Here is a 15,032-nt window from a genome sequence, read left to right as displayed (position 1 = left end):
CGAAGCTGCCGGGGATTATTAATGCAGTTTGCCCCGCTTTGCGACTCAATTGGAATAATTAAGGGGGACAGGAAGGATATAAAGAGAACTAAGATAGCCGTTCGTTCGTCGGGGTTGCCGTTGCCATCGCCGGAAGCTGCGACCGCACCCTTCGTCATCCCTCTAGGCTATCATCTGCTGCGGAGAAAGTTTCCGGGTGGATTTGGCGCACGTTCGGAGAAAGTAAAGTTCACATGAATGTTCAATGGATGGTTAAGAGAACAAAATGTCTTTTAATAGAGTGAATGGGATGTGTAAAAAAAAAGAAGTAAGATGGAACAATCGGAAAATGGTAGAGATAGAATGGCGGGATTTTTATATTTTTTTTGTGGATTAAACATTTCACTGCGCGATTTGCCTTGGACAATTGAAAGCTGGAAACAAAAGGAAGGAAAGTTGAAACGGCAGTGGAAATTGACTGTGGCCCAATTGGCAGGAAAAATATAACACTTTATTGTTTCAACTGAATCAGAACTGTTTATCTGGCCAAGCATAGAAAAGTACTTTCCTCACAGAGTAATTAACGATTTACCTAAATAAACTCTATATGGAAGTTCGCATTTACAAACATCTAATATAGAATATAATAGAAGTAGGTCATCGAAAGTGAACGTTGTTAATGAACTTGTTTTCAAAGATACACAATTATTTTTATATTTATTCATGAATCATTATTCAAAAAACTTACAAATACTTAATAGCTCCTCTTTTTTAATGTTATGTCTTATTAGTAGCATTAACATAAAAAATATCTATATATTTAATGTATTATCTTATAGAAATTCGAAGAAGCGGGTTTTTTAAAAAAACATCAATCTTACCACATTCGCAAAATAACAACATTATCTTTTTAGTCACCCGATGGAAATAATCCTGAATAAACCTGACACAAATCCAGTATAGAAATCAAGTATACCAGTATGGTCTAAAGCCTGTAAAGGAACACACTCAAATAATTGTCCATTTTAACTTTTGTATACTTTTTATATAGATAAAATAAGGAACACAATTAAATCTAATCCATCTCATAAAAATATATAAATTTTCATTAAAAAAAAAATATATAATATAAACAATAATTATAGTATGAAAACCTACACCTAATTCCTAGATTCTTAAAAAAACTCTAAATGTTAAAAAGTATTGGATTTGTGCAATATCAAACAGAATAAGCTTTACTTTTTTTTAAATTATTATAATATTTTTTATATTTTCAAAATATATTGGTTATATGGTGGGTCAATACATGTCCCCATCGCACCTCAAAGAGTTAAAGTATTTTGTAAATATCTAGAAACATATGAGAAAATCATTTCATTGAATTTAACTACCAAAAAAAATTGATTTGATAGTTGATATTATTGACAATCTGTATAGTAGAAACATTTATGTGCATGTCCAAAAAGAGAAGATTTATTATTGCCATTAAAGGTATTGACATATTATGTACACCAATATCAAAAATCAGTTATATTTGTTAGCGTTTTGTTCGCTTTCATAATATGTCGTTTAGCTATTTTATTTTAGAAATTATTTAAAATAGTTATTGCTTAATGTAAATGAACTAACGAAGATCTGAAAAGTAATACTTATTGTTTCTTCTATTTCATTTTTTTTTCTTTTAATTTAATTACGTAACTGAAACTTTATTATATCATGTATTATATTCGTTATTTTTTTTCTTTAACTACAGACAGTTGAGATTGTTTTAGGATCAGCGAAGCAGATTTAATTAAATTATAATGGTACGGACTGCAAAAAGTTTTAATTAGAAGCGCATGTAATTACTAGTAACGATAGGATAAAAATGCTTGAGAGTAAACTTCCATGCGTTTCCTATGGATTAGAAAATCACATTCATTTGAGAATAAATTTATACATAAATCCTAATAGATCCATCAAGATTTATTTCGTGCAGTGCTTATCTTAGAGATTTCGGAGAGCCACGACATAAAACTGCATTCGAGTGCACCGAGAAGACTGCATGGGAAGTGTTTGTCTTCGCTTTTACTTTAATCTTTCATCGGGCGATTTGCTTTGAACAATTGCAATACAAAAATGGAACGTTCGACTGTACTATATTATATAGTACGAGAAGTGTGAGATGCATGTGTGCAGAAAATAGACTACGAAAATTCCCACTCGAAAATGGAATTGAAGATTCGCGTTGTTATCGATTTCACGTCGTTTGGAATTCAATCGTTCCTATACTAAACGCGCCTCTCTCTAAACATCCATGCATGTTCTCATACCTCCCCTCCGCCGCCTCCCTAGATTCTTCTTCGGCATCCCTTATTCCTGGTTTACTAGTACTTGCACGATACTAAATGTAATATATTATTTTGGCCCCGCTCGATCCTTCTCTCCTTTTTTCATCCCCATCCCTTAGCCTCGGCCTCGATCACTGCTATTGCATACTACATTCGTTGGTTTACATCGGATTTCCGGTTCTTCGCTCCGAATTTTTGACATGCACCACGAATCAATTTCCGTAATGCAGCTACATGCTACATATGAAATGAAACCTCTATCACAATCTGCCGCTTCACGATATATTTTTTTTCATATTATTGTTATACATCTTCTTTCATTCTCCGCATTTTGGTTATTTGTTTTTTTTTTTAAATATAAAATTGTGAATTGCAGACAATAATCTCTATTCCTGTTCCGAGTCGCGTTTTGTTTACACGACGTATTCGTATCAATAAACGTGTGTTTGATTTCCATTTAAATTGACTCCTTAAGTGTATTCAGATTACGATGTTTCCTTCGTGAGAGGAAATGTTTAAAGCTTAAAAATTGTTTTGCCAAAAGGGAAATATTTTTCTCGAGATAAATTTAAATTTTAAAATAGTCGAAGGCAGGTGAAATACAAGAAAAAAATTGAGCGGTTCGAAGCAAGTAAATATTTTCCATGATTGCAACAGCTATGGCACGTACTCTCTCAGCAAATATTCAGACTACAAATTCCGACATCGAGTTCAATTACGTATTATTTGTATATATCCAAAATAATTTAATAATATATAGTCTATTATTATTTAACTCAGAAATGTATTTTTCGAGTAATAATAATAATATTACAATATTTATTGCAACAATTATACAATACAATTATATAAATACAAAATACAAAACTCAAATGAATCACCTGAAAATAATACAGTTTTCGTCAAATGTGGTATTCCCTTAATAAATATAAATTCACTACAACTTCCGAACTCTATAGCACATGGTTTATTTGTCGACAAAAGAGAAATTGCCAGTTGACAAACCCCTTGAGGATGATAAAATAATAGAGGTCATAAAACGAGACTTCCGATTTGCTAGTAGAAAATCATAGTGATTATGATGAATAGACTCCGTTCACTGCAAGTTTAAGAATAAAAAGGGCTTCAACCTTCGAATAGTATTGTCTTATATATGATCCTCTTGTTGAAAAAATATACTTTTTTCGATGCCAAATACCAACATCTTGATTTTTCATATACAGTGGAACCTCGTTTAACAATTATAATTTCCTGATATTTATTCGTAAAATGAAATACCTTTTCCCCATATGAACTAATGTAAAATACGATAATGCATACCATCTCGGAAAAAAAGTATAACTTGGTCTCGTTTTTTAATGATTATTCTTTTCATATCTATTGTTATTTTGTTCTTTTGCTTTTTATTCGGAGACATGTAAGTGTTTTCACAAAAACAAATCACAAATAATATATGAACACATGTTTCAAAAATGATGTAGCGGGCGTACAATCTGAGATTTATCCTATCTTCGTCACTGTATATTTCAGAGGTGGTCAAACTTTACTGTTTATTTACATCAGTGATTCTCTAAAAAGTATCTACGACCCCCTTTAGGACATAAAAAGTTTCTGAGACCCCCATTATGTGTAGAAAAACAACCAGAATTCATATACTAATTTTTTGCCACACTTAAAGAATCACTGATTTACATTATAGACGGTGGTCTACTAACATCGTATGTGTTAAGTGATCATAAGAAAAATAGAAATTTATAGCCAAAAATAAATTTAAATTTCAAGTATCAAGTAAATTTATTAGAGATGCGTACATATCAGAGAGATGGTCGACTAGGAATAGTGGTCGATGCTTTGACTACCTATGATATATTTCTTTACACTATGTCAAATCAAGTTAAAGTGTATAAATTTTTGTCAATTTAGTTACTTACTTGCATCTAATTACTTCATAGAATACGTTGACTTCGATTTTTAACATTTTAACATTCATTTTTTCATAGAAAAAGTAATAATCAATTTTTAAAATTATTATTATTATATTATTTTATTAAGTGAATTGTTCAACTAACATCAAACCATCTCGAAAATAAGTAGCAGTACTTAATGTTTAAATATTATATTTCATATTATTATTCAATACAGTAAAATTTAAATGTTTTGTTTAGATTAAATATTGCGTTTGAACTGACTTCTCTTAAAAGCAAATATTTATTGTTTGATTAATTTATTGAGAAATACTAGATTTATTTAATATTAAATTAATAAAAGATCGATTGAAATTTGTATGGCAAAACGCCAATGATAATTTGTAAATATTAAAACAGGAATGTTTATTTGTTTTCATATGCGAAATTAAAAAAAAACTATCTATAATTGATAAGATTTAAGTACAAATTAATAGAGTCTCATTACACGTACATCTTATGAGAATAACAACAAAAACACTTTTGTAACATTAGTTTGTCTGGTTCACAATTTTTGTAAATTTTTAGTACTCTAAAATAAAAATAGCTGAATACAGTAAACGATACTAAAAATAATCGAATATCTTTGGTTTATAATAGGATTTGTCGGTAATTCAAAAACCGAGTTTTTCAAAAAACCGGTTATTGAACCTAGACTAGATATGAAAATAAATAAATTATTTGATTAAAACATAAACATTTTTACACAAAATCTCGTCTGACATAAAATGGAAATATTGTTAGATACTAAGTTTAATGAAACAAACAGCAAATCGGGAATTAAGTTTTATACTTGACTGGCTAACAATAACTTTAGAATATGCTATGGAAAAAACAATTAATAAATATCTTCAATGACTTGAAAAAGTAGCTTTGTCCTCCCCTAAAACACTAAAAAAGAGATTTTAGTTAAATTTTTCGTTCTTCTGCAGACAAAGATATGTAGACATTCTTTCCTTTTTAATATCATCTTCTGAGAAAAAGAAGGAATAAATTAATATTTTCTAGTCATTTATTGTTATTCGTTTTTCTATATAATTTTCCATGGAGTAAATTTTACTTTGTCGATTTTTTCAAGTTTTATTTTGTGAGAAATAGAAAATAAATGGTGGAAATCCTTTCTCTTTATATTTCTTTTGTGAAAATTCTAAAACCGTTTTTTTTTAAGTAGGTTTTTATATATAGCCTACTTTATAAGTTTCTACTATTAAGTATATCTTACTTTATAAGTTATAATAATCAATAGATGAAAAGTCAGAAAATTGTGTTTATCATTCCTTATTGATACCGATAATTTTGATGGTTTTATTTGTAAAAACTATTTGTTTTGATACAATATTTATTTGATATCATTTGATCTTTATTTGCTTTTTACATACATTGTATTTCTAAATAAATGACATATCAGTATGTATTAAACTTGGTTTGCTAAAATTTTTCAACTCCAATAAAGTTCATACATAATAATATTAAAGTAAAAAAAAGTTCCATTATCTAAGAACAAATGGTAAACCTTTGCAGCAACTCCGCTCCTCGTGCACTTATCTTATCATCTGGCGATTTTTAGAGCCAATTCCTTGTGTCGGCGCACCGAATCGATACTTACACATCTATCTATAGATATAGATATATAAAGATACATATATATATACTATTGTAAGAGCAAACCTCGATTTTTTTCAGTGTTTACTCTTCGCAAACTCAATGCCATCCACTTTTTGTCCATTATTTCGCTCGGCTTTCCGAACCACACGACTTATTGACACAATTAAATTGAAACGCGAAACGAATGAGCCTAATATATGTCACTTACATAATCAATAACAATCACCAGTGACAAGTCGAGACGCGTAATTCGATCATCAGCGCCAAAGCAGAGCAGTAAACATGTCTCTTACATTGAAGAATCAAATATACCGTCATACATATATCAGCAAAAAGAGAGCACAATATGGTTTCCAAAATATATAGGACACGAAAAAAATAACTTCAACACACTTCAATAACTTCAAAAGCTTTTAAAATGATCAATTCTCATTATGTATAAAAAAACATTATGTAACAAATTTATAATCACTTTTTCTTTTTCCATGTTTTTCTTCCAATTTTGATTATTGCAATTGGGTGATGTTCGTAATGACAAGGAAGTTAGGCATTTAGCGTGTCGAATTTGCATTGGCAAATCCAATAATGTCGAGCTCGTGCGAAATGAAATTAGGAAATCATCTTTGCAAGGGAAATACGCTTCCAACGTCGGAACCTCTGGAACTATGAAATTAATTTTTAAGCAAGACGTTGCTAATGTAATTCCTCTGTAAACTCAACTTACAGGATCGTCCCAATTAACGAATTTCGCGTAAAATCGTAAATATTGTACATTTTAATTAAATCGCCTCTGCAATAAATGAATCTGTTTGTTTGTTTACTATTAAGATTCAGTTGACAGTTATTAAGGTGATAAAATGATTAACAAATGTTGTTTGTCCTTGTCGTCTGCTGGAAGACATTATTTATTTCTTAGACTGAAGTTATGTAATATCTTAATATTCATGATTATAAATTTCTTAATAAATAGATATATTGTACGAACCATATTAAAATACAGAATATTGGAAGAGTGCCTAATTTGGACCACCTGAATATATTATAATAAGCGAATATTCCATGTTTTTATTTGTACCATCAATATGATATAATTTATTTATCAAAAAAATAGAATTGAGAATGGTAAAAAAGTGATAAGTAAATATGCGAGTATTAGCCCGAAAGGCTGATTTCTTAGAATGGACCACTTAACTTTCTTAAAATTCAGTAAACTTTAAGTCTAGATAACCTATGTTATTAATCAAACTGGTCCAAATTCGGCAACTCTCCCTTACCCATCCCTTAGATTTAAATTATTGCAAATCCTTAATTACAACTGAAGGACACTAATATTGACTAATTATTTATTTTCAAATGTGTCAGTAAACTTATAACTAAGTTAATACTGTGTAAAACAAGTATTTTTCAAAAAATATTTTTATAAAACATAAATATTTATTTTCAACCCATAGTTTTATTTATTTAGGTTGTTTCGTGTAAACGGTTTTGTGCTTTTAATTAATATTTATTTAGGGTTCGTTCGGCGTTTTACGTTGTTGTCCATCCGGGACAAAAGCAATCACATCAAAGGGTGCGACCAGAAATCAATACGTTATTGAAGTTTGTAATTGGACCAGCACAAAAAAAATGTAAATCGAACGAGCAGTTCGCACGAAACTGAAAAAAAAATCGTGTTATTTCGTTTACCTGAAACGCGATCGCATTGTTAAGGCTAGGACCTCACCTGAAACAAATTAAAACATTACCATTAGCTAACTAAATCATCTACAATTGGAACGTTGATGGTTTCAATAGAATACCTTGAGTATTAAACCAATTGATACTTTGATATGTTATATATCCCGAGGATCGAATCGAAAATCAGGCTTTACATTGAAATACCGGTATGCAAATTAAGCGCTGACTGAATAGTCAGAACTCATATAATTAGAAGGAATATTAATAATTCATACGGCCTAAGGTTGTCGTTTTTTTTAAGTGAATGTTTATTTTTATTTTGTATATTTTCTAGTTGACTGGAGAGATGTAATCCGTTGCGATGTGTGATTTATAAAGCCGATAAAATAATTAATTCGTTGACTGGGTACCAAAAAAAAAATATGTATACATGGCATGAAATAAATCGATATCAGCTTTAAATATATTAGTAATTCCAAAGCACCTTACATATATCAATTAATACATATATTTTATTGAAGAAAATTGATATCATATTTAAATTCAATTCATTAAATCAGGAGTTGCAGGTGCACTGATCATTTTATTAATGTCGTATTAATTGATAGATTTTGTCAATTTCGTATAGCAATTTCTTATTCTCATCTATATTATTTGACAACTACAAATTGTGTATTTCTTTATTTCAAAATAATTTTGAAAATTTATTAAATTTGTTAAATCATATGCGACAATTGTTGTATATTTTTTATATGATTACATAGGAATTAGAAGTCAATTTTTTTGCATTTAAGATGGATTATTTTTACAGTATATCAAAAAAATAGTCAGAAACACTTAGCTCTATGATATGAATTAACAATGTAAATAAAAGATTTATTTATTTAACAGTATCAAATAGATCTGTGGTATTGCAGCATGTGGAAATAACGAGATCACATCAAATAAATCCCATTTGGTTGGTATTGAAGTGCATACATTTAAGTTGATTTTTTTTGTCTTGTAATCCAGCATTTCAATTAGAAGTGCCATTAAATAATCCGCATCGGGCGTTGCTTTGCGGAACAGCACAATAATTACATAAGCAAATCGCACGAGACACGCGTCCGTAAATGTAAATGAGGGACACCTTTCAACCATAGTCTGTAGAGTAATCCACACTAATTACCGCGTTTCAAATGGACGGAAACAGAATACGGCATTATTACGTCGAATTGAAAGCGAAAAGCAATGAATAAATATCGCGGTAATCGCGTGCCAACGGACATGGCGAAAATGAAACGCGGATAGTTTTTAATTATACCAACTGAATGCTTCATATCACCCGATACTTTGCAATTAAACTGTGACGAATTGTGTACATTTGACTCTAACAGTCGCGACTTCAAAACGAGCAAGTCTTTACATTAAAATAATTACATGAGTAAAACGTTAAATAAAGTTATAAAAAAAAGTTCAGCAAGTTATTACTCAATTAACTAATGTAACTTGCCAAGTCGCGTGTATTTGAGTATAACATATTTGCAAGCGTTGTCTACTTTAGAATCAAACTAATGAATTATAAAATTAAAATTATTATGTAATATGTGGAAATACCGACGAATTATATAATAAAAAAAGCCGGTGGCAATCGAAAGCCCGACAAACGAAATCCCGCCAATCAAATTCCCGACGTTCGAAATCCCGACATAATTTAAAAATATTATTGTAGAAATTTTCGATATAGTCGGGATTTTGAAATAGTAGGGATTATGGTTCTCGGGATTTTGATACAGTCGGGATTATGGTTGTCGGGATTTTGATACAGTCGGAATTATGGTTGTCGGGATTTTGATAGAGTCTATTCTTATTTTGCGCAATTAAAATTTAGTTTGCTTGACTTCTTTTATTTTTGATTATATAGTCAATCCGTACTAATCGAAGCCGTTCTATGCAAGGTATAGCTGATTTTATTCTGTTTTTATATTATAATAAGGATTTCGTTTCAGCTTAAAACAATAAATTTAACTTCTTCCATTTCTAGATTTATTAATTTCTCAGTGATTTTGACAGATTAATGAAGTAATAAAATGCGAGACATTTGACAGTTGATTTGAGAGAAATGAATGATCCTTTGATGGTAATATTTATTTCTAATTTCAAATTAACGGACCGAGGGTGAATGCATCATTAATCATATTGTGAGCAGATTAAACGTAATCAGATCATAGTTCTAAGGGCTTATGGAGCTCGTATGTCGTTACGTAAGGATCACATACGTATAAATAGCTATGTGCAATTCGTGCTTTGACATGCTGTAGCACGAATATATGTATGTTTCATAGAAACGGTCGAATGTAAATGGTATTTGCAAAGTTTTTATATGCTTCTAATAATTACTATATAATCTGCAACTACTATGCAGTATTAACTCTGTCATAAGTCTTTGCCAAAATAGATTATATGCATATACATTTTATAATTGGACAAAAGTTTGCTGAAATGGTTTTTATTGTAATGTGTTATATAATTACAACCAGAAAGAGGAACCCCATGATCAAGGTAGTTTAAAAAGTTAATCTAGGATAGTTTAACTTAGGTTTTTTTCTAGCTATGGGTTGTGACCCAAAATTGGTTCGCGTAATGACAGTTGTCATCTTGTGTGATAGAAACTGGTGATATTCTCGTAGCAATTAAGGCGTAGTATAACTATAAACAAAAGTGCTGTGTTGTAAGACAATAGGGTTAAGAAAGTTAGTGTAATTAATATCGAATTTTGTGCTTTTGGAGTATAGACTACTATAAAATGTATTGTTTATAATTAAATAAACAAATAACAGGGTTTATATAATTATTATGTTTATGCTCTACATATATACAGATTGTAGTAGGAGTGGGAACGGCTGGCAAATAATTATGTATATGCATGACAGTGTTGATGCAACATTATAATACCATTTTTGTATAAACAACTTTTAAGTAATACTTAAACTTGAATATAGGTGTAATATATTAAAGAGTTTTAGCACTGTAAAATGTCATATAAAACAGTTTAATAAAAGTAATGGCTAAGTGTAGGTGGTTAATCATTAAAGGATCAATGTTATTAAGGTGAGATAAACGCGCCATGGGTGCTTCTATTTCATTTAGTTTTAGGAATGAATTAAGATTTAATTACTCGTCGGCTCCAGAGGCAGATGATGATGATTCAGTGAGGCATTTGGGGTCGGAAACAAAGTGGTCTTTTGATGCGGAACTTTCCGAATGGCGAGTTTAATGTTTCCCGTTGCACAATAAAGACTTTACAGATCCCACTGCAGTTCTTCAAGGGGGGAATCCCCTAGTGTGCAAACCGAAATGTACTTTACGACTTCACTAACCTGGAGTATACGGATGTGTGTGCATAAAACGACACGAAAATGACGAGTCGTAAATTAAAGTAGAGAGAGGAGTGAAGCAAACAGAGAAGTCTACAGAACAGCCCCATTTGTTACCATTTTATATGGGCAATTATTTATCGTTTATCTCGAGTTTTTATTCGTCGACGATCGTCATATTGTGATGTTTATGGTTAGGCCGACGGTGTAAAAGTATTTAATTTTAATGCCCGTAGACGGAGTGCGAAATAGGTGAGCTATGCACGTGGCGTTTATACAAGAGGATGAAGAAGGATCGATGGTTTATGTACGTTGGCAGCGGCAGCAGCCCTCCGGTTTTAAATTGCAACAGTTGGTCATATCATTACCATCAGAACGCGCGCCTAGCCACCATTAATCACCATTAAAAACTTTCCCGAAACGTTGCTGGAAAACGAGCAAAAAAATACTTATATATATAAATGAAGAGAGAAAACCGTAAAAGAAAAGAGCAGAGACGCAATCCTTCAGAAACAAAAGTAATATAATGAAATTCAAGGATATTATTGCTACTGTCTTTAAGGAAATGACATAATTAATCTGCGAAAGGAAAGAGCCGTCCGGATTCGCTTCACGTAAGATTGAAGCGTATAGTTCGTAAACCGTTTAATCTCCTTTCGTGATCTCGAAATAGGTACCACCAATAAATCAATCGCTGCGAAATGCGAACATTTTAAATATTTACGTTCATGTTTTAAAAGTGGTTACATAAATTTAATAACATTATTTATCGTAAGCGGAAACGTCCGCAATTCATGTTTCATTGATATACAGAAAACTCTGCTCTTTTTTTTATATTAATAGATTTACTATATGCCGAGAGTATCCTATTTCTAAACAGAATTGTTTACCTTGTTCTTCATATAATGTGATCAGATGTAATAACATTTCGGCTTCTATCATATCTATAAATAAAGATTAAGAAAAGATATTTACGTTTGAAATTTTAGAAGATCAATATTATTAAATAATCCTCTAATACTAGTGATTGACTTCTCTAAAGTTCAATTAGTTTGTTTACAATATTTAAATTGTCAATTGTTACATACAGGTACTTTTATATAATATATTTATATACTCAAAATATTATTTAGGAACTTAAAACAAGATTATTACACTTGTTAAGTAACTTATTTAATTTTATAGCTATAAATTCGTCCAGATTATGCATAAAATGAGTCATAATTAATCGTATATCAGGAATACCACCAATGATGATATGAAAACGCATGTAGGTGGAAGTATAATCAGTTGTGGAGCAAATAATGGAAACAAGTGTCTAAACAACATTTTGTACAAGTACTTGCACTTTATTGCAAAGACGGAGGACAAATGGCGCTGGTACTGCGAGGAAAACGATAGTCCTGCCCAAAACACACATTTTTTAGGTGCTGCAGATTAGAAGGAAACACGAGGCAGAGGCAAAATTGGGGATCTTGCTAGACCCGGAACATTTAGTCAGCAAAATGCTGAAAAGTGCAGGGAGCTGGGAGATTGTAGTAGCATACATAACAGAGGTGCTACTGGCTAAAGAAGAAGACGAGTGGAGGTTGCAGAGGACCTAGGAAGACAGTGGCATTGGAGGCCAGCACTCACATAAGTGAAGCAAGGGAAGTGCCGGACAGGCAATGACAATGATCAGCATCGTAGAGGAGTGCAATAATACAGGTCCTGTATGCTGACGAAGAAGATAAGAGTTTTTAGTGCGGTAAGAATCCCACAGTACTATGACTCCACCCGTGGTTCCTATGTAAGGATTCCTCTCTACAAAAAATCAACATTTTGTCTATTTTTGTCCACTAATTTATGAATTAAACATGTTATACGAGTATAGTTACGTGCCTATAACGCCCGTATGTAAAACTAATCAAGTTAAAAATATATCTATTCCTTCTGTACATTTTATATAAGTTGGTACTACTTATAAGAATATTATATCTCAAGAATAGTGTGGATGCAGAATTAAAGTCCCTGAGTAAAATTGTATTATATTTTATATCTCATACACAGTCTAGATGTAAATTTAATTCTTCGTTTAAAAAAATACGTCTTAATTATTTTGTGCATTAGTTAGCAATGCATTTTTTTCAGATTAGATTAAATAATTACTTATAATTTGGATTCATTTGGTTATAAATTTATACTTAATAAACTTCGTTTCCCTAAATTAATTTCAAAATTTATAATTAGTTTAAATCACGTAAACGATAATTAATTTCATAAGAGATTTGAAGATTGTTTAATATTATTTGAAAACCGTATTTATTTTTTTTAATGATAAAAAGTGTAAAGCGTTTTGATTTTAGAAATGTCAATTTAAAATTAGTCATCTACTGTAAATTATTGTGTCATAAGATAAATCGGCGTATACTAAGTTTCCATATATTAAAAAAAAGAGTAATATTTCACGGTCTCGGTGTAACCGAAAAAAAAGGAAAAGTTCCAGTGTTAAGCTTGGTTTTAAATTATAGAGTACAGTTATGCGTGTGATAAATTCTCGCGTATAAATGGAAAGAGAGAGAGAGAAAAAAAGAGAGTGAACCGTAATTTACATATGGAATTAAGTATTGATTTTAGGATTGCGTCGTGTCAATATTTAATTTATAGACAGGATGTTTGTGCTCTGCGGCAGAGGATTACAATGGCTGCGACGGCTGTTAGAATCTGTACGCGATTCCTACCAAATATTAGCATATTTTCGGCGCCGTCCAAAGAAGTCACTCAACTCTTTGATCCATCTATTAAAATGCCTCGGTTAACATTTAACGACGCTTGTAATTACATGTGTTGTATTGTCACATTACATTACATTTTGTAATCGATTGGAATGTGTCTAATGCACAAGAATGAAGCTGATGAATGTGAAATATCAATACTGATGGCTTGGAAAAGAAAAACCGTGTAGCTGTCTGTTTTATTTTTTATTTCGTTTGTTTTCTTTCGCAGAACTTCGACGCGGAGAGCAAGCGCGCCTTATTGTTTTATTTATCAGCGAAAAATGTTGTAAGTTCAAAGATCTCCTCGCCCACCATTGTGTATTCCTTTCTTCCTCTCCGCAATTCGTCGATCGATCGCATTTTGTTTCTAATATTTCCTCGAGTGTTGCTGATGCCTTTACTTTGCCAAGTTCTTGTTAAATAGTTCATCAACTCAATTACCCCATCTTTATAAATTCTGCAGAACAGTATCCATATTTATCATAGTTACAGGCTATTATCAAACCTATTTTGTATTAGAATTAATACAAATTCTTTAATTCCAGCAAATATAATTTATATTATTTTAATGATGAATAAGCACATAATCGTAGATTCAGTATTAGTTCCATTATTTAAAATTTAGAGATATGGATTTTTTGTTTAAGTTAGTTATGTACGCCTCAAACTTGTATTTTACTGAAGATATTACATTTTATTCTCTAAGATTTTGCAACTCCGACTTCTTCAAGAGCAATCTTATGTGACCTCATAAGGTCAAAAGTAATACAACAACACGGTTCCTTCTGCATACTTGTCAAGTATTAAGTAATAATCATTGTGTAATTTATATGACTGTAAGTACGTATTTTATAATTTGAGATTTCGATAATATTTGTTGAGTATTTTATAAAAATGTAAAGTAATTAAGAGATTTAGATTTAGTAATAATATTTACATGCTCATTGAATTGTAAGGAAAATACAATTACATATTTCATTAAAAGTATTTAGAACTAACTTAATATATTAACGTATACTTAATTAATTCTTACTTCAATGATTCTGGATTAAATTCTTATAAACCAATTATATAACATAGTAGATCGAGGTAACATATCCACATAATACACTTAATGATTTATGACCAATTAAGCGACAAATCTCCTAAAACAAAATTACTTTCAATAAAAGTGAAACAAACTATTAAAACGGCTAGAGTTTCGCTTTAAAGCCTTGTTAAACGTGTATGTTATACGATTTACGCAGTTTACATCCAGTTAATGCAATACAAATACAGATATTATGTACTTAAAATGAAGATAGGTTACTACATACTAGTTATTCTGAATATTTGATCTTTAGACTTAAACATATCATTTAAAAT

Source organism: Nicrophorus vespilloides, unplaced genomic scaffold (genome assembly GCF_001412225.1).
Source record: "Nicrophorus vespilloides isolate i.1.1-1 unplaced genomic scaffold, Nicve_v1.0, whole genome shotgun sequence".
NCBI classification, from domain to species: Eukaryota; Metazoa; Arthropoda; class Insecta; order Coleoptera; family Silphidae; genus Nicrophorus; species Nicrophorus vespilloides.
The sequence above is the reverse complement of the archived record's forward strand: the minus strand, read 5'-3'. Positions refer to the sequence as shown.